The sequence below is a fragment of the Orcinus orca genome, chromosome 1 (genome assembly GCF_937001465.1).
Source record: "Orcinus orca chromosome 1, mOrcOrc1.1, whole genome shotgun sequence".
NCBI classification, from domain to species: Eukaryota; Metazoa; Chordata; class Mammalia; order Artiodactyla; family Delphinidae; genus Orcinus; species Orcinus orca.
The window spans coordinates 91,029,501-91,046,642 of NC_064559.1; the positions used below are offsets into that span (position 1 = coordinate 91,029,501).

General features: G+C 52.5%; 1 pseudogene; it reads right to left on the minus strand.

The window, feature by feature from the left end:
- Positions 1 to 16,347: 16,347 nt before the first annotated feature.
- On the minus strand, positions 16,348 to 16,877 carry LOC125964387 (cytochrome c oxidase subunit 2-like; annotated as a pseudogene).
- Between the last annotated feature and the right edge of the window lie 265 nt (positions 16,878 to 17,142).

Here is a 17,142-nt window from a genome sequence, read left to right on the forward strand (position 1 = left end):
ACGTGCAGAAGAGGGAACCGGATTTCCAGCTGACCCACCTCCTTCTACGGAGACAAAGCCACAGTCCCTAAGAGAGGACAGCAAGGCCACAGAATCCAGCCTCTCTGCCTGAGGCCTGGCCACACTAGCGCCCCACGCTTCTGATGCCACAGAGAGAATTTCACAAGATGCTCTCAGACCACCTGGTTTGACACACGGGGCTTTCAGACACGCAGGTCCTGTCCGACCCCGCACCTCTGCTATCACATTCTGGAGGTGGGCCTGGAAGCCTCCAGGTTTTCGCTTTTGGTAACAGCTTTATTGAGACTGAATTTCTTTACCACACGGTTAGTTAACCCATTTTAAGTATTAAGCTCAGTGGTGTTCTGCATATTCACAGGGTTGTGCACACACCAGCACAATCCATTTGACAACATTTCCATCATCTCCCCAAAGCCCCACTCTTTAGAGGTCACCCCTCATTTCCCACAGCCCCGGCATCCCCGGTCCACGTCCTGTCTCTGTGGGCTTGCCTGTTCTGGATGTCTCATGTAAGTGGAATCCACTGATTGTCTTTTTCTGTCTGGCCTCTCTCACTGGGCATCATGTTTTCGAGGTTCATCTTCATCATAGCCTGTGTCCGTGCTTCTCTCCTTTTCCATGGCTGAGTCACCCTTAGTCTCTCTGCTTTTAACTCTATAATTAATTGTGTCTCCCTGCCTGCACCACACAGCGCTGATGAGGATTTCACCTTCCATCATTCTTGGGCTGTAAGCTGAACTTTGAACCAACACCAAGGGGTCTTGTGCAGAGGCTGAAAGCCCAGCCCCACACGGTGCACAGTCGCCGTGTGTGACCAGAGCCCAGGAGGAAGGGTGAGATGGGCCTGCCTGTTTACGGGACCAGCGTCCTACGGTCTCATGGGAAACCAACTCGCTCGTCAGCGTCTCGTGAGAGCTGCTCCCCACCGTGCCAAGCGGGCAAGACAGACTGGTCAGGGACCACGGTGCTGCCTCCAGTTCAGACCCACTCATACTAACTGTCTAGTTGGAAAGTGCTGAGGCTCCAGGGGAGGGTCCTTCCTGCTTCTTCCAGCTTCTTGGGGCCCCAGGCATCCCTGGGCTTCTGGCTGCATCCCTCCCATCTCTGCCTTCATCTTCATGTGGCTTCCCCTCTGTGTCTGTGTCTCCACTCATCATATAAGGACGCAGTTACACAGGATTGGGACCACCCTAAGGCCCGTGTCTCATCTAGTTACACGACAAGGCCCTACTTCCAAATGAGGTCCTGGCCTGAGCCCCTGGGGTCAGGGCATGGACGTCTCTTTCCTTGAGGGGTACACAATCCCCCTTCAGTCTGAGGTAACAGTAATGTTGCCCAGGAAACAAGCAAGCCCCTTACCTAAGCCAGCCCCTCGAAGAGGTCTGAGCCTGCCTGGTCTCTTGGAAACTGACATGGCAGGAGAGTGTGGCTCAGGACCCGAGTGTGAAGGACACCAGGAAGCACCCGTGTGAGGCTCCCCTTCGCAGCGGCAGTGGTGGACCAGCTGATGAGGTCCAGCAGGGCAACCCCGAGCTCCTTAGAGGACTCGACCCACATGGACTGGGGGCGACAGGCAGCAGTGAGTGGGCGTGTGATGAAGTGTATGTGACGGGCCTGCAGTGAGCAGGTGAGCACATCTGTGTGTGTGACATCAGGCACACGTGATGGGTCAGCAGTGAGCACACGTGTCTGAGATCATGTGCGGTACACACTCACGTGATCAGGTTCGCATGGCATCTTCGGGGGCAGGGCACCACAGGGCTGCAGTGCTGCCACGGGCTCGAGCCACCAACTCTGCCTGGTGTGGAGCTTCCCTCCCCCACCACGTGCCCCAGCAGCTCCCATGTCCACAACTGCGCAGTGGCTGCACCTGCGCAGAGTACTTCCCCTGGTCAAGTACTTCTTGAAGAGGGTCACCTCCGTGGTGACGGCGACCTTCCTCTTCTGCTGCCTCAGTGGGGGCGCCCCTGCCAGTGCATGTTTTCAGCAAGGCATCCGGGCCGCAGAGGGCTTGTCCCTGCACCTGAGACCAAAGAGAAGGACTTGAGGGACTGCGCTTTCTCCCACCAGGAGCCTCATATCCAGGGGGGCCAGCAGGGGTATGTCAGACACACAGGGCAGGACATTCTGGTTCATCTTCCCCCAACACGGTGGGTGAAAGGACAGCCACGTGGGACCTCAGACCACGTAGGACACGGCGCGCATCTCACCACTGTCATTTGGTCCATTCAGTTTGCTCTCCTGTGAAATGTTGTTCATGACTGTCTTTTCTCTACGTGAAAGCTGAAAAGAACTGCTTATATTTAAAAAATGACCCATTTGTGTGAATTTGGTGAAGGGGTATGTGCAACCAAGCACACAGCCTGGTAGGAGGTTACTGCTGTTCAGGAGGGACAGATACCTTAATGGTTTTAGTGCTTTTCTAAATGTGGGAAGAGGCAAGAATCCAGGTTCAAAAAAATTTTCTCTGAAAATATCGAACTCTCTGCGGGCTGGTTCTGGTCCAGAGCACAAAGTGCCGCATCCTGACCTTTGCCCTGAATTCCTTTCAGGGTGTCCTGTAAGTCAGCGATTGTGGTGGATGATGACTTCATTCTTGTGGAACTGAATCGTGGGCAACTTTCTTTATGTTACAATCCCCTCTCTTTTGGTCTTAATTTTGACCAAGGTTTAGGAGGCATTTCAGGACGAATTTATCCCACGGCCCTAGGAATACTCATTCCCAGTTCAGGTGAGGATTTCGTTGGTAGGCCACTCAATGTGCTGTTACTGGACTAGGCCCTGTTAACAGTAGCCCAAAGCCACTGGGTTGCCTGTCCTACTAGTCTCTTACGGTCCAGGAAATGGTTCCCTCTTATAGAGTCTTCCCATATCTAGAGTTATACTATTACAATCACTGATCTTATAGAACTATGTATTTGACGGTTGTTTTAGGCACTGTCCTGTGCCTGCCCGCCCTTCCTGGGAAGGACCTGCTCGTGATTTTCTGAGCTGAGATTCTGACTCTCTTCTGCTTTACACACAAGTTATTTCTATATGGCTTTAAGATATACTGAATTTTGCAGGAAAAGAACAACCATATGATTCTAGGAAAGCTTGTTCTCACAGTTATTCAGAACTTTACCAAGAATTCTTTGACATTTTGGAAAATCAAATCTCCTGGTAAAGTGGCTCAGAGTTTCTGAATTGTCAGTAAATGCACTAGGATTGCTGTCACCAAAGTAATTCGAATTCTATAAAACAATGCCTATTTGTCCTCATTTAAAAACATTAAGTATAAAGTTTGAATCGAGTTGAATGTTACCTGCCTTTTCTTAAATCTAACTTGAAGAAAAATTTAAGCAAACATCTGATTACTTAGTGTAGTTGAAGCCAAGCATTTACCTATTAAGTTATGTATTATTTCAATGAAGTGTATTTATCTTTAATTCTCTCTATTGTAACTAGAGATGCATACACACATATACATAATTATACTTAAATTATATGTGTAGAGAGATTATCTTTGCCTCTGATTTCAGAAAGCGAGGGGAGCGTTACAAAGTACTTGATATAAAAGGGGTGAGGGTCTGATGGGCTGACAGAACACCCATGACATAGCATTTCATTCCTACTAAGGTGCTAGAATCCAAAAGACAGACAATAAAAAGGGAAGAAATTGGAACATCCAAACAGCGCTAGTGGGAATGTGAAATGGTGCCTCCATTTTGGAAGACAGTCTGGCAGTTCCTCAAAATGTCAAACATGGAGTCGCTACAAGGCCCAGCAATCCCACTCCTATGTATAAACCCAAGAGAAAGGAAACCACACGTCCACACAAACACTTGTACATGCATGTTCATAGCAGCATGACTCACAACAGCCAAAATGTGGAAACCACCCAAATGACCATCAACAGGTAAACAGAGAACAGATACACGCAATGTGCTCCATCCACACAATAGAATATTACTCAGCCATGAAAAGGAGTGAAGCACTGACACTCGTTACAGTGCTGACAAAACTCGAGAACACAATGCTCAGTGAGAGAAGCCAGACACAGAAGGACACTGTCTTAGTCGGCTTGGGCTGCCATAAGAAACTACCAGGCTGGGGTATTCAACAGAAATGTATTTCCTACAGTTCTGGAGGACAGAAGTCAGAGATCAGGATGCCACTACGGTCAGGTTCTGGTGAGGCTCTCTTCTTGGTTATACATGGCATCTTCTCCCTGTGTCCTCACATGGAGAAGATGTGAGGGAGCTCTCTGACGTCTCTTTTATAAGGACACTAATCCCATAATAGGGGCTCCACCCTCATGACCTAATCACTTCCCCAAAGCACAACCTCCTAATACCATCACCTTGGGGGTAAGGATTTCAACATGTGAATTTTGGAGGGACAGAAACATTCAGCCAAGAACAACCACAAACTATGATTCCATTTATATGAAATGTCCATTAGAGGCAAAGCCACAGAGACAGGAGGGGTTTAGTGGTGCCAAGGGCTAGGGGAGGGGGAGGGGTCTCCTTTTGGGGGGACGAGAATGTTTTACAACCAGATGGAGGTGGTGCTGGCTCAACATTGTGAATGTGATCAATACCACTGAGTTGTTCAAGTTAATGGTAAATGGTGAATTTTATGTTACATATATTTTAATCACAACTAAAAAAAAAATTCGTCACATCAAGAACTTGACACCTCAGGGAATTTCCATTTCTGCCCAGAGAAGCTGTCTGCTTTCCCGGGTGATTCCTGGGACCCCATGTGACCTCGTGGGGGCTGTGGAGTGTAAATGATGGCATGAACAACCCCACACAGGGACAGTCCAGAGGCAGACCCAGAGCTTGTTCCAAACAGCACAGGACAGAATCCATTTGGATTTGTCATTGCACTGTGAACAGCCCCATGGGGCCGGTGGCCGGGCACTGCCTGACTGCAGCCCTGGACACCAAGGCTGTGGCCCAATCTCCCTCGCCCCAAGGCTGGGACCTGCCAGGTGAAGCCAACGGCGCTGCAGTCAGTCTTCGGGAGCTGCAGGAGCACGGGCCCAGCCACAGAGTAAGGCTGGAGCACTTCCAGCTACCTGAACACCCGCATGTTAGAGACAGGATTTTCCCGTAACGCAAGGGGGACCTGAAAGTGTGTTTTCTCAGGTAAACTGATAACACCGCCCCCTCCATGTGTGGACGCCGCCCTTACGGCGGCAGAGTTGAACCCTCACCCCTCCCCCACCAGAATTGACCTCCAAGGCCTCCTGGGGCCTCCCCAAACCCGGAGGATGTCCTACCTGAGGCTCCTGACACAATATACTCCCACTCAGGCCAGCCTGCAGAGGTCGGGCTCCAAAGCAGCAGGATGTGACCCTGGACACAGGCATGTCCACACTACACAGAGGGGTCACTACGAACAAGTGTCAGGTCACTTCTGAGGGCCACACCCTGTCCCACTAGAGGTGCAAGGCCCACCCCACTGCCGGCCCACGTCCCTTTCTCTGGGGCACCTGCGGGACTCAAGCCCGCAACTTCCCCAGCCCTGCCTCCCTGCCATGTAAGGCTGTCAGCATAACTGATGCCATCCTGGGCTCGTCCTTCCGCTGACCTTACCCAGGACTGTACTGTGTGGTCAGTCACTTCTCTGTCCTCAAGCCTTTTGTAGTTAATAGAGGCTGTTTAGTAATTATCAGGACCAGGTGGCCTGTATGCTTTGTTAGTCCCCAAACAAGGAAGACCTTCACTGATGTGTCCCCGGTGCCCATGAGGCCAGTTACCCATTCATGAACCTTGACTTAGGAATGTGTGTTCTGTTTCCAAGCACACCCCGCCCACAAGTTAACCATAACTTTTCCCGGTGGCCCCTTGACTACGCAGAGCGCTGCGACACATGCTTCCGGTCATTGTTCACCACATCCCAACCCCACCCTGTGAGTAAACTACCCAATAATAAACTGATCCGTTAATTACCTGGGGCTGTCTTCCTCAGTTTTCAGTCTGACGATGCCCTGTCAGTTGGGTGGGCACTTCTCGTTCCCTCCATCCGCTAACACCTCACTTACTACTGTGGGTTCAGTAGTGTCCCCCCTTCCCCAATTTATATCCGTTCTGACCCCAGAATCAGGCCTTATTTCTGAAACAGGGTCTCTGCAGATGTGGTTAAGATGAGGTCATGCTGGATTAGGGAGAGCCCTAAATCCAGCAGGTGGTGTCCTTACAAGAAGAGGGAAATCTGGACACAGACAGAGGAGAAGTCACGTGACGATAGAGGCAGAGGTGGAGGTGATGCAGCCCCAAGTCCAGGAGCGCCAAGGATTTCTGGAAACCAGAGAAGCCGGGAGAGGCCAGGGCAGATTCCCTGAAGTTCCAGCAGGAATCAACCACACCTTCATTGTGTATTTCCAGCGTCCAGAGCTGCGAGAGGGAAATCTCTGCTCTTGTGACCCCCCCAGCTTGTGGCATGTTGTCACGGTCGCCCCAGGACCCCCACACCTGCCAGATGATGAGACACGAGGCATCGGAGGAAAGAGCCCCTTGGTATCTGGACGAGCATCTCTACACATACATCTGGGTGCTGAAGATGGAGGACACGCAGCCGCCTCCCCACCCGAGCTGGGCGTCAGGCTGCCTTGCTGTCCCGCTCGCTCCTGTCATATGTCCAGTGGATGACCCGCCTCTGTTGATGTGGGCGCCCCACCGCTGTCCTGCAACCTCCTCACGCACCTCCCACCCACAGGTCGTGCTCCGGCCCTGGCCGCTCAGCAGCCTCAGCTTGGCTGCAGTGACGGTTCAGGGGACCCGCTGGTCCCGCCCAGCCCAGGAGTGGTGCCCGAAGAAGGAGGCCCTGGGAAGCTGCCCTCCATCCTGGACCAGGTGAGGCCTGGAGCAGGCATCTCGAGCTCCTCAGGGCCCTGATGCAGCCCCACGTGCCACCAGCCCACACACTCCCCGGCAGGCTGGAGGCTCCGTGTCCCCAGGCAAAAGGCACTACTCGAAGGTGCCCCTGGGATGTGTCTTCAAACCGCTCCACGTTTGGCCCAACCTGGCTGGGAGCCCGCGGCCGGCCACCTTCGTAGGAGCAGACAGAGGCCATCCATGAGGCCCCCGTGCCCCTGCCCCTAAGTGACGCCACCCGTCGCAGCCCAGGCCGCCCACCTCTGACCACCGCGTCCCCCTGCCAGCTCCGGCCCGGCCCTCTAGAGACTCCCCACTCCTCAGAGGGCAGAGCTGACTGCCCCTCGGCCTCCCTCTCACTGCTGCCCGTCCGTCCGTCTTCCTTGAGTCAGGACATGGCTTCCTCCGTGAGGTTCCTGGATTTCGGCCTGGGGGACCCACACGACCCCACGAGCTGTATCGACCACAAGGACTGTCACCTCAAGAGGCCCCGGAAGACGGACTCCCCGGGACCTCAGAATGGGACTTTGTGTGCAGATGGGCCACCACAGAGCTGCCCGGGGTGAGCCGAGGTCACTGACCTGTGTGCGGGCATCCTCATGGGGGGCATTTGGACCCACACACACGGGCGAGAAGGCGATGTCATGGCAGAGACGGAGACGGGGCTGGGAGGGGTCTGGGACCGATTGACCCCAGAACCCGTGGAGGAGCGGGCCCCCAGCACCTTGACCTTGGGCTCCAGGCCTGAGAGGAAGCATCCCCTGTCCCAACACCGCCCCCCATCTGGTGTTCTATGCCAGGACCACAGGAATCCCACACCAGGCCTGCGGGGCGCGGCACTGTGCCTGCTGACACCCAGGATGGTCACCGGCCGCCTTCCCTCTGGGCATGACCCCCACTCCTCCTCGGGGAGGGACCCAGGGCCCAGGACCCCCATCCCACACGTCCCCATCACAGCGAACTCCCCACCTCCCCCAGCCACCCCCCCACCTCCCCCAGCCACCCCTGGGCATCTCAGGCCCCAGAAAGGAGCCGCAGCGGCGTGGTGACCTTGGCGAGTGGCCACAGGCCACCGCACCCACCCCGAGACCTGAATGTGGCCATCTGAGAAGGGACCCACAAGCCCCCCAACCCAGGCACCCCGTTTCATAGGGCAGGTCCTCTTGCCGAGCCTCTGGAGGGAGCTGTCGAGCAGGGGGGATGGAGGCCTGTGAACATGTGGGCCAGAGAGGTCCTCCCCAGGAGCCGAGGCAGAGTGAGCCCAGGATGTGTCCATCCTTCCCCTCCTGTACCCCACGGAGTGAGGATAAAACCCCAGTGACCCGCAAGAAGAGACATGACACCCAGAGGACTAGACCATCCACAGAGAGGGGACTGAGTGTTCACCTCTTTCCCTGGAGATAACAATGTCTTCACCAAAACTGCAGACTGCCCCATGTCCCCCAAACACCCAGCTGCAGTGAAGCAGCAGACAGAAAATTCCCTTGCAGGGTCCCCTGTGTTAATAGACCCAGTCTTCGTGGGAGGGGGGCCGGTCTGATAGAGGATGGATGTGCTGCAACAATGGACACTCACTGGTCCTCGACACATACCTTGTCCTACGTGGTCTGAGGTCCCATGTGGCGGTCCTTTCACCCACCGTGTTGGGGGAAGATGAACCAGAATGTCCGGCCCTGTGTGTCTGACATACCCCCGCTGGCCCCCCTGGATATGAGGCTCCTGGTGGGAGAAAGCTCAGTCCCTCAAGTCCTTCTCTTTGGTCTCAGGTGCAGGGACAAGCCCTCTGCGGCCCGGATGCCTTGCTGAAAGCAGGCACTGGCAGGGGCGCCCCCACTGAGGCAGCAGAAGAGGAAGGTGGTCATCACCACGGAGGTGACCCTCTTCAAGAAGTACTTGACCAGGGGAAGTACTCTGCGCAGGTGCAGCCACTGCGCAGTCGTGGACGTGGGAGCTGCTAGGGCACGTGGTGGGGGAGGGATGCTCCACACCAGGCAGAGTTGGTGGCTCGAGCCCGTGGCAGCACTGCAGCCCTGTGGTGCCCTGCCCGCTAAGACGCCATGCGAACCTGATCACGTGAGTGTGTACCGCACCTGATCTCAGACACGTGTGCTCACTGCTGACCCATCACGTGTGCTGATGTCACACACACAGATGTGCTCACCTGCTCACTGCAGGCCCGTCACATACACTTCATCACACGCCCACCCACTGCTGCCTGTCGCCCCCAGTCCATGTGGGTCGAGTCCTCTAAGGAGCTCGGGGTTGCCCTGCTGGACCTCATCAGCTGGTCCACCACTGCCGCTGCGAAGGGGAGCCTCACACGGGTGCTTCCTGGTGTCCTTCACACTCGGGTCCTGAGCCACACTCTCCTGCCATGTCAGTTTCCAAGAGACCAGGCAGGCTCAGACCTCTTCGAGGGGCTGGCTTAGGTAAGGGGCTTGCTTGTTTCCTGGGCAACATTACTGTTACCTCAGACTGAAGGGGGATTGTGTACCCCTCAAGGAAAGAGACGTCCATGCCCTGACCCCAGGGGCTTAGGCCAGGACCTCATTTGGAAGTAGGGCCTGGTCATGTAACTAGGTGAGACAGGGGCCTTAGGGTGGTCCCAATCCTGTGTAACTGCGTCCTTATATGATGAGTGGAGACACAGACACAGAGGGGAAGCCACATGAAGATGAAGGCAGAGATGGGAGGGATGCAGCCAGAAGCCCAGGGATGCCTGGGGCCCCAAGAAGCTGGAAGAAGCAGAAAGGACCCTCCCCTGGAGCCTCAGCACTTTCCAACTAGACAGTTAGTATGAGTGGGTCTGAACTGGAGGCAGCACCGTGGTCCCTGACCAGTCTGTCTTGCCCGCTTGGCACGGTGGGGAGCAGCTCTCACGAGACGCTGACGAGCGAGTTGGTTTCCCATGAGACCGTAGGACGCTGGTCCCGTAAACAGGCAGGCCCATCTCACCCTTCCTCCTGGGCTCTGGTCACACACGGCGACTGTGCACCGTGTGGGGCTGGGCTTTCAGCCTCTGCACAAGACCCCTTGGTGTTGGTTCAAAGTTCAGCTTACAGCCCAAGAATGATGGAAGGTGAAATCCTCATCAGCGCTGTGTGGTGCAGGCAGGGAGACACAATTAATTATAGAGTTAAAAGCAGAGAGACTAAGGGTGACTCAGCCATGGAAAAGGAGAGAAGCACGGACACAGGCTATGATGTGGATGAACCTCGAAAACATGATGCCCAGTGAGAGAGGCCAGACAGAAGAAGACAATCAGTGGATTCCACTTACATGAGACATCCAGAACAGGCAAGCCCACAGAGACAGGACGTGGACCGGGGATGCCGGGGCTGTGGGAAATGAGGGGTGACCTCTAAAGAGTGGGGCTTTGGGGAGATGATGGAAATGTTGTCAAATGGATTGTGCTGGTGGGTGCACAACCCTGTGAATATGCAGAACACCACTGAGCTTAATACTTAAAGTGGGTTAACTAACCGTGTGGTAAAGAAATTCAGTCTCAATAAAGCTGTTACCAAAAGCGAAAACCTGGAGGCTTCCAGGCCCACCTCCAGAATGTGATAGCAGAGGTGCGGGGTCGGACAGGACCTGCGTGTCTGAAAGCCCCGTGTGTCAAACCAGGTGGTCTGAGAGCATCTTGTGAAATTCTCTCTGTGGCATCAGAAGCGTGGGGCGCTAGTGTGGCCAGGCCTCAGGCAGAGAGGCTGGATTCTGTGGCCTTGCTGTCCTCTCTTAGGGACTGTGGCTTTGTCTCCGTAGAAGGAGGTGGGTCAGCTGGAAATCCGGTTCCCTCTTCTGCACGTTTCTTCTTTCTCTCCCAGCGATGGTGCCGGCCGAGCTGTGCCAGAGCAACCAAGGCAAAAGGGTCGTGCACAAAAAGACTGAGAACTCTGACCAGGTGCCGTGGGCTCCACAGAGGCAGTGACCCAGGACTGAGGCCCCAGAGCCTCCTTCTGAGTGTCGTGGCCGCGGTGCCCCTCTCACGGGAGTTGCTGTCAGGCTTGATGGTTGAAGCAGCCACGGTACCCATACCTCACCGGTAGAAACTATTCCTTTTCTTCCCTGGGAGAAGCAGGTCTCCTTCTACTTTGTTTGGGAGACCCCCTTTTTAATAAACAAAAATGATAAGCTGTAAGTACATGTTAAGGATTAGGTTATATACATGTAAACAATAATCATAAACATCAAGAATCAGAACCTGATGAGTGGACACCCAGGAGTGCCCTTCCCTCGTCCCAGCCTCCTCCCCGCCGTGAGGTAGCTGCTCTCCTGATGTTGTGTCAGTGACTTGTCCTCATAGTTTACACCCTAGCACGCATCCCTAAACAACGCAGCCCAGCTTTGCCTAGTTCCAATGTCCATAAGTGGGTGGACCGTGCTTGCTGCTTTGTTGCTCTTGATGGCTCAGCATTGTGTCCATGAGATTCTTTCATCTTGTGAATATAGTTTTTTTAAAAAATAATTTTTATAGTTTTACTACCTTTAAACAAATCGTACTCCATTGCTGTGGAATATTCCTTCCTAGGAGCGTGCAGGGCTCACTTCTGCATCCGCTTGTGATGGCCTTCAGGTTCTCTCAGGTTTGGCTCCTGTGGCTGCGGAGTCCATGTGTGTGTGTCCTGGTGCAGGGCTGGGGGGTTTGTGTTCAGCTGGGAGGAACACTGTGGGTCTGTGTGCACGGAGTGTGCTCTCTGAGGTCCGATTGTTTCAGAAGTGTTTGCACCGCCCACTGCACACCAGGCTTTCCATTGCTCCACGTCCTGCTGATATTTGATACTGTGTCTTCATGTCTGCCATTCTGGTAGGTGTGTGCACAGTAGTTTTCTTATGGTTTTAATCCCTTGGTTGTTAGTGAAGTTGTGTGTCTTGTGGTATTCACGGACTACTTCCTGTTTTTTTAAAAAAAGTTTTAAAAATTGTGGTCAAATACACATAACATAAAATTTACTATCTTAGCCATGTTTAAGTGCACATTTCAGGGTCATGAAGTAATTCGCACTGTTGTGCAAACCTGACTGCCATCGTCCTCCAGAACTTTTTCATCTTGCAAAACTGAAACAGTCCCCATTAAACACTCACTCCCCGTTCTCCCTCCCTCAGCCCCTGGCACTCAAAATCCTACTTTCTGTCTCTATGTTTCTGACTGCTCTAGGGGCCTTGTATGATTGGATCAAGCACTGTTTGGTTTTTTGTGTCTAGCTTACATCACTGAGCATAATGCCCTCAAGGTTCATCCCTGCTGCAGCCTGTGTCAGAATTGCCTTCCTTTTTAGGCTGAATAACATTCCCTTGTATTGATGGACCATGGTTTGCTTCTCCATTCAACCATTAGTGGACACATGTAATATCTACATTCATTTCTCATGTCCTAATATTTGTGGAATAATGTCAGAAAATCCTATGAATCAAAAGTCATTTGCCATTAACTTTTTTCTTTAACTTTTTTACTGTGAAAATCATCAAAGCTAAGAAAAAGGGAAAAATACATGTCAGCTTCAAATCTGTTCAGGAATTAATGCTTTACGAATTCACTTTATTCCCTGTGTGTGTGCTATGCATGTGCATGTGCCTGTTTACATACATGTGCTGTGCATGTGCATAGGTATGTGCTCTTGCACACATTAGTGTGTGCATGGGCATATGCGTGCATGTGTGTTCATATGCTAGTGTGTGAATATATTTGTGCTGTGCACCTCCATATGTTTGTGTGTGTGCTGTGCTTGCCTGTGCACACACTGTGTGTTTTCTGGAACCACTTGCAAGTTGGTTGCAGACTGAATTGTGCCCCAGATATGTCGGCACACACCTGCTCTAACAATCCTGCGTAGCCACGTAAAGATCACAGATCTCAGGGATTTAAATGGATGCAGCAGGATGCCCTGACACAGAGTCTGTCTTCCAATGACTGTCACTGTCTCAGTAACATCCTTCACACCTTCTTTAAGCCCCATTCAGGGTCCAGTTTAGACCCCCATTACATTCAGTCACCTGCCCCAGGTCCCCTAAAGCTACAATGTCACAGTTGGAGAGCCCGGCCAAGGCTGGGGGTGCCCCTCCTGTTGGTCTGGCCTCCAGGCTCTGCACTTGGCTCCTGTGTTCCCATCTCTCAGCCAGGCCCTGACTTGGATGGGGCCGCCACCTCTTTCCTCACAAGGTGGCATTGCCCAGTCAAGGGGGTTCATTCTCCCCAAACTCAGTATCAGGAGTGGGGGCGTGACAGCCCCATTGGGTCTCCTTCATGTAAGACCTTGTGCTTTTGAAAGAGCAGGCGCCTTGCCCTCGGGGGTGGGGGCTGGGGGTGACATGCGGCCCACGATGGGCAGGCAGGTACCCAGGTGGAGCGAGCCAGTGTGCAAGGATTTCCGCGGTGGCTTCTCCTCTCCAAAGGCTTCTGTGCCCCTACCTCTCCCCGTGCCTCCCCTCGAAGACAGCACGGTGCGTGGGAAGGGAGCCATGGGAGCCGTCAGCCACGGCCCCCTCTACACACAAATGCACATGTACATGCACACGCACATGCACACGCTGCAGGGAAGAAGGACCTGAGTGCAGGGCTCTCAGCAGTCCTGAGCGCCCCGCCAGGAATCAGCCAGCGGAATGGACAGACCGGATCTCCCAGCCCAGACCACGCAGGAGTGTCCTGCCTGGGCTTCCAGTGCGGCCGCCTCCTCTGGAAGCCTGGGAGGCTGGAATCAGGCCCCTTCTTGTCTGTCCTGGCAGCAGACTGGGCTGCACTCGAAGAAGTTCGTGGCTCACCCGTGGATCCTGACCATCAGGTGGCCAGAGAAATTGGTAACATTTCTGTTTTGCCTGTTGAAATGTTTAATGACAAAGATTTTGTTCAGTTTCCTGATGTGGGTGTCCAAAGATGAGAGACCCATGTGTGTGATCTGTACCTCCTATGAGATCAGCCCTAAGCTAGTTTAAACATGATCAAGTTCTGTCTACACGGTAGATTTAGACCTCTGCCTGTCCTGTCTACTGATTATGTTTAGAGCTGACCATGTGTTGTCTATAATAAGAAGATTTAGACTTGACCGTGTTCTGTGCACGCTAGGACTATGGGAACATGGGTAGAGACCCGGCCTGGCCTCAGTACTGGGAAGCTCCGTGCCTGCATCTGAAGGTCAGTGCTTAGATGTCTGGGGTCTGGGGCTGAGGTGGGCTTGTCTAAGTAACAGCCTCTCTTCTGAGTGTGGTTACCTGGTCCTCCCAAGGGTCAGTGCTATGGTCGGGGCCTTAGTCTATATCCCTGCAAGTTTCACCTTCCCTGGGGCTCGTGGAGAATCCTTAGGAGGGCTACCTGCCGATTATTCCAATTCACCGGCACGTGCATGGTGCATAGGGAGGCAGGTTTAGCTGGTGAATTGATTGCAGGGCAGATCGGGTAAAAGGCCGATGGGTAACAGCTGAGGCTGTTGCTGAGCTCTCCTTCCGGTCTCCCGTCGCTACTCAGCAGCGTCCAGAGCTGCCCCTAAGCTTTCAGCCCTGCTGTCCTGTGAGTTTTCTCAACAAGTATGTGAGACAAGAACGGACTGAGCCTGCGAGAACCAAGGAAGTGCGTTCAACTCTAGCATGAAAGCTTTAAAAACAGGTAAAATCAACAGAACCAAAGGGAAAAGAGGAGGGCTTCTCTGGGACAAGTGTGGGCAGAGGAGACCCACCTGCCACTTTTTCCCATCCCAGGGACCCAGCTTGTTTCCACATTAGGGGAGCCACCAGCAGACCATGGTGTCCTGACCAAGGAGAGGTGTGACCTCCAGGTGCGGGGTCTGGGGAGGTGGAGTCACCTTGGAGACTGTGCACCTGTGACCCCAAGGGGGGAAGTCTTGGGAGGGCAATTCACTCTGAGACTGTGGACATGTGATTCAGGTGGAGGGGTCTGGGTAGGAGGGGTCACTTTTTGAGAGAGCACGTGTGACTTTAGATGCAGGGTCTGTGTAGGAGGGGCACCAGTTGAGATAGAATGTGTGACTTTAGGTGCAGGGTCTGGGGAGGTGGGTCACCCTGGTGAGTGTGGATGTGCGACCCCAGGTATAGGGTGCGGGGACTGTGTGGGTCTCACCACATCTGCATGGGTCAAGATCACATGTACGGAGAGACCGCATATGTACTCTTTGACTGCAGTGCGTATTTTCCCCTTTGAGATTTCCAACCTCTGCATTAAGGGTGTTGCCCTGATTAACCTGTGGTTCCTTTTCTTCTCTTAATCTTCTCACATTCATATGAGGTCAGGCATGTTTGAGTGGGTTGCTGCTCTGTGTTCTGGTGAGTGACAATGCTTGGTGGTATCATATTAATATCATAGAATATCATATGTCTAATCTGTGGGGGTCACCACTGCCTGGGTCCGCCTGGACAGAGGTCAGGTGAGCACAGACTAGCCCCCCCCCCAGAATGGTCTCCCTTGTGCCATGTGAGGGTACCATGATGGCCTCTAAGGTAGGGGACTGTGTCTGGGCCTCTGACATTTGTGATGAAGAGGAGTCGAAATGGAATCTCAATTAACAAGACATTATTTTAAGAATTTAAGTGAAATAAAACACACGTCACATTCCCTTTACCATCATCACCATTTTAAGTGTGCATTTCTGAGGCATCAGATCTATTCACTCTCTCGTGGAGCCATCACCACCATCCGTAGAACTTTTCATCTTGCAAAACTAAAATTCCACAACCATGAAAGTCTCACTCCCCACTCCCTCTCACTGCCCCTGGCACCGATATCCACTTCAGTCCCTGAGTTGCTGACTCCAGGGCACCCACTGGAGTGGAATCCTGCAGTGTTTGCTGACGGGTCACTGTGGAAGAGCTAACTTTCAGTCTGAAGCTCTGCCTGTTTGTATCTGAAGAATCTGCATTTAAGGAGAGGGTGTATGAGGAAGGGGGTGTATGAGGGACAAAGGTGTCCGGGGTGCAGATGAGCCAGGACCTGACCAGCTGCCTTTTGGGTCCTCTGGTTCCATCTCTTGGCCTGGGCCTCATCTGCATCATCACTGGCCCTGCTGGCACCCCTGGGGTGTTGTTGTCTGAGTGAGATTCCCCTGGTGCCCCTGCTCTCCTCCCCTCCTCCTGCTGGTTGGGGAGGGAACTTCTTGCTGTGTGGTCTCTACTCCTGAGGCACAAAGGACCCTGCAGCATGGACCTGCAGAGTGTGGGTGTGGTCCCAAGAGCATGGGACCCACATAGGACACAGCACTGGGGTATGACAAGTGCTAGGGCTGCCTCATCACTGACAGGGAATGTTGCCAAGATCCTGCTCGGGAGGGCGCGGTGGGTGGCCTGGGACCCCAGAGGCCCCTTTCCTATCCTGGAGCTTGGAGAGTGCATCCCCATGGGCTCCCGATTCACCCCATATCTGAGCCATATCCCTCTGTCCTTTTTTTGAACTCAGGAAAACAACCTCTACTGATCATTGCCCACAACATCGGCCTGCTCCTGTTGGTATTAGGATTCTTTAATTTAGGCGTCCTGGGATAGCAGCTCTTTTTAGGCCTGAGAAGGAACAGCTCAGGAGTGTAAAGCAATTTCAGATGAAACTAATATTCAATGACTGTCTCTATACTGCTGGGTTGTTGACTTCTATTAGTCATTATTCTCCTGGTTTTAGCTCTGATGTGGGGATTACAGAGGAGTCAACATTTAAATCTTCATAATCTGTGTATTTGTAGCTTCAGTAACATTACTGACCCATAGTTTGTATGGTTTGGGAAGAGTTATTGATTTCATGTATCATGTAAAGGATTCACAATGATGATAGAGCAGCTAAGATTACAATAATGGCTGGTAAATTGTTCACATTTTCTCCACCTGTGCATCTATTGTACATATATGAGTTAGTTTAGTTGTCAATATTAGTGAAATAATATAGAGGACTAGAGAACTTATTTTAAAAATCACTATTGTGTGATGATGAATATGTAAAAGTTCTTCCATAATTGGTGATGCTGTATCTTGAGACCCTAGATGAAATTTATATGCCTTCATGATAGACACTATTTTAGCCTATAATTTTACTTTGAAAAATTTGCATCACTTTTTACTTTTATCTCATTTATTGAGAAAGACATAATTGTTATGCTGTTGGCTTCAAACTACTTGAAAAGGACTTGAGCCCTTCCTTATTTTACATTTACATCGGTAGGATCTTCAAATATAGGATGTGGTGGAGGGCCTCTGTGCAGCCATTCTAGGTTAGTAGTAGCAGTTTCCACTGCTGAGACTTCTCGTTTGGACACAAATGTTTTTCACA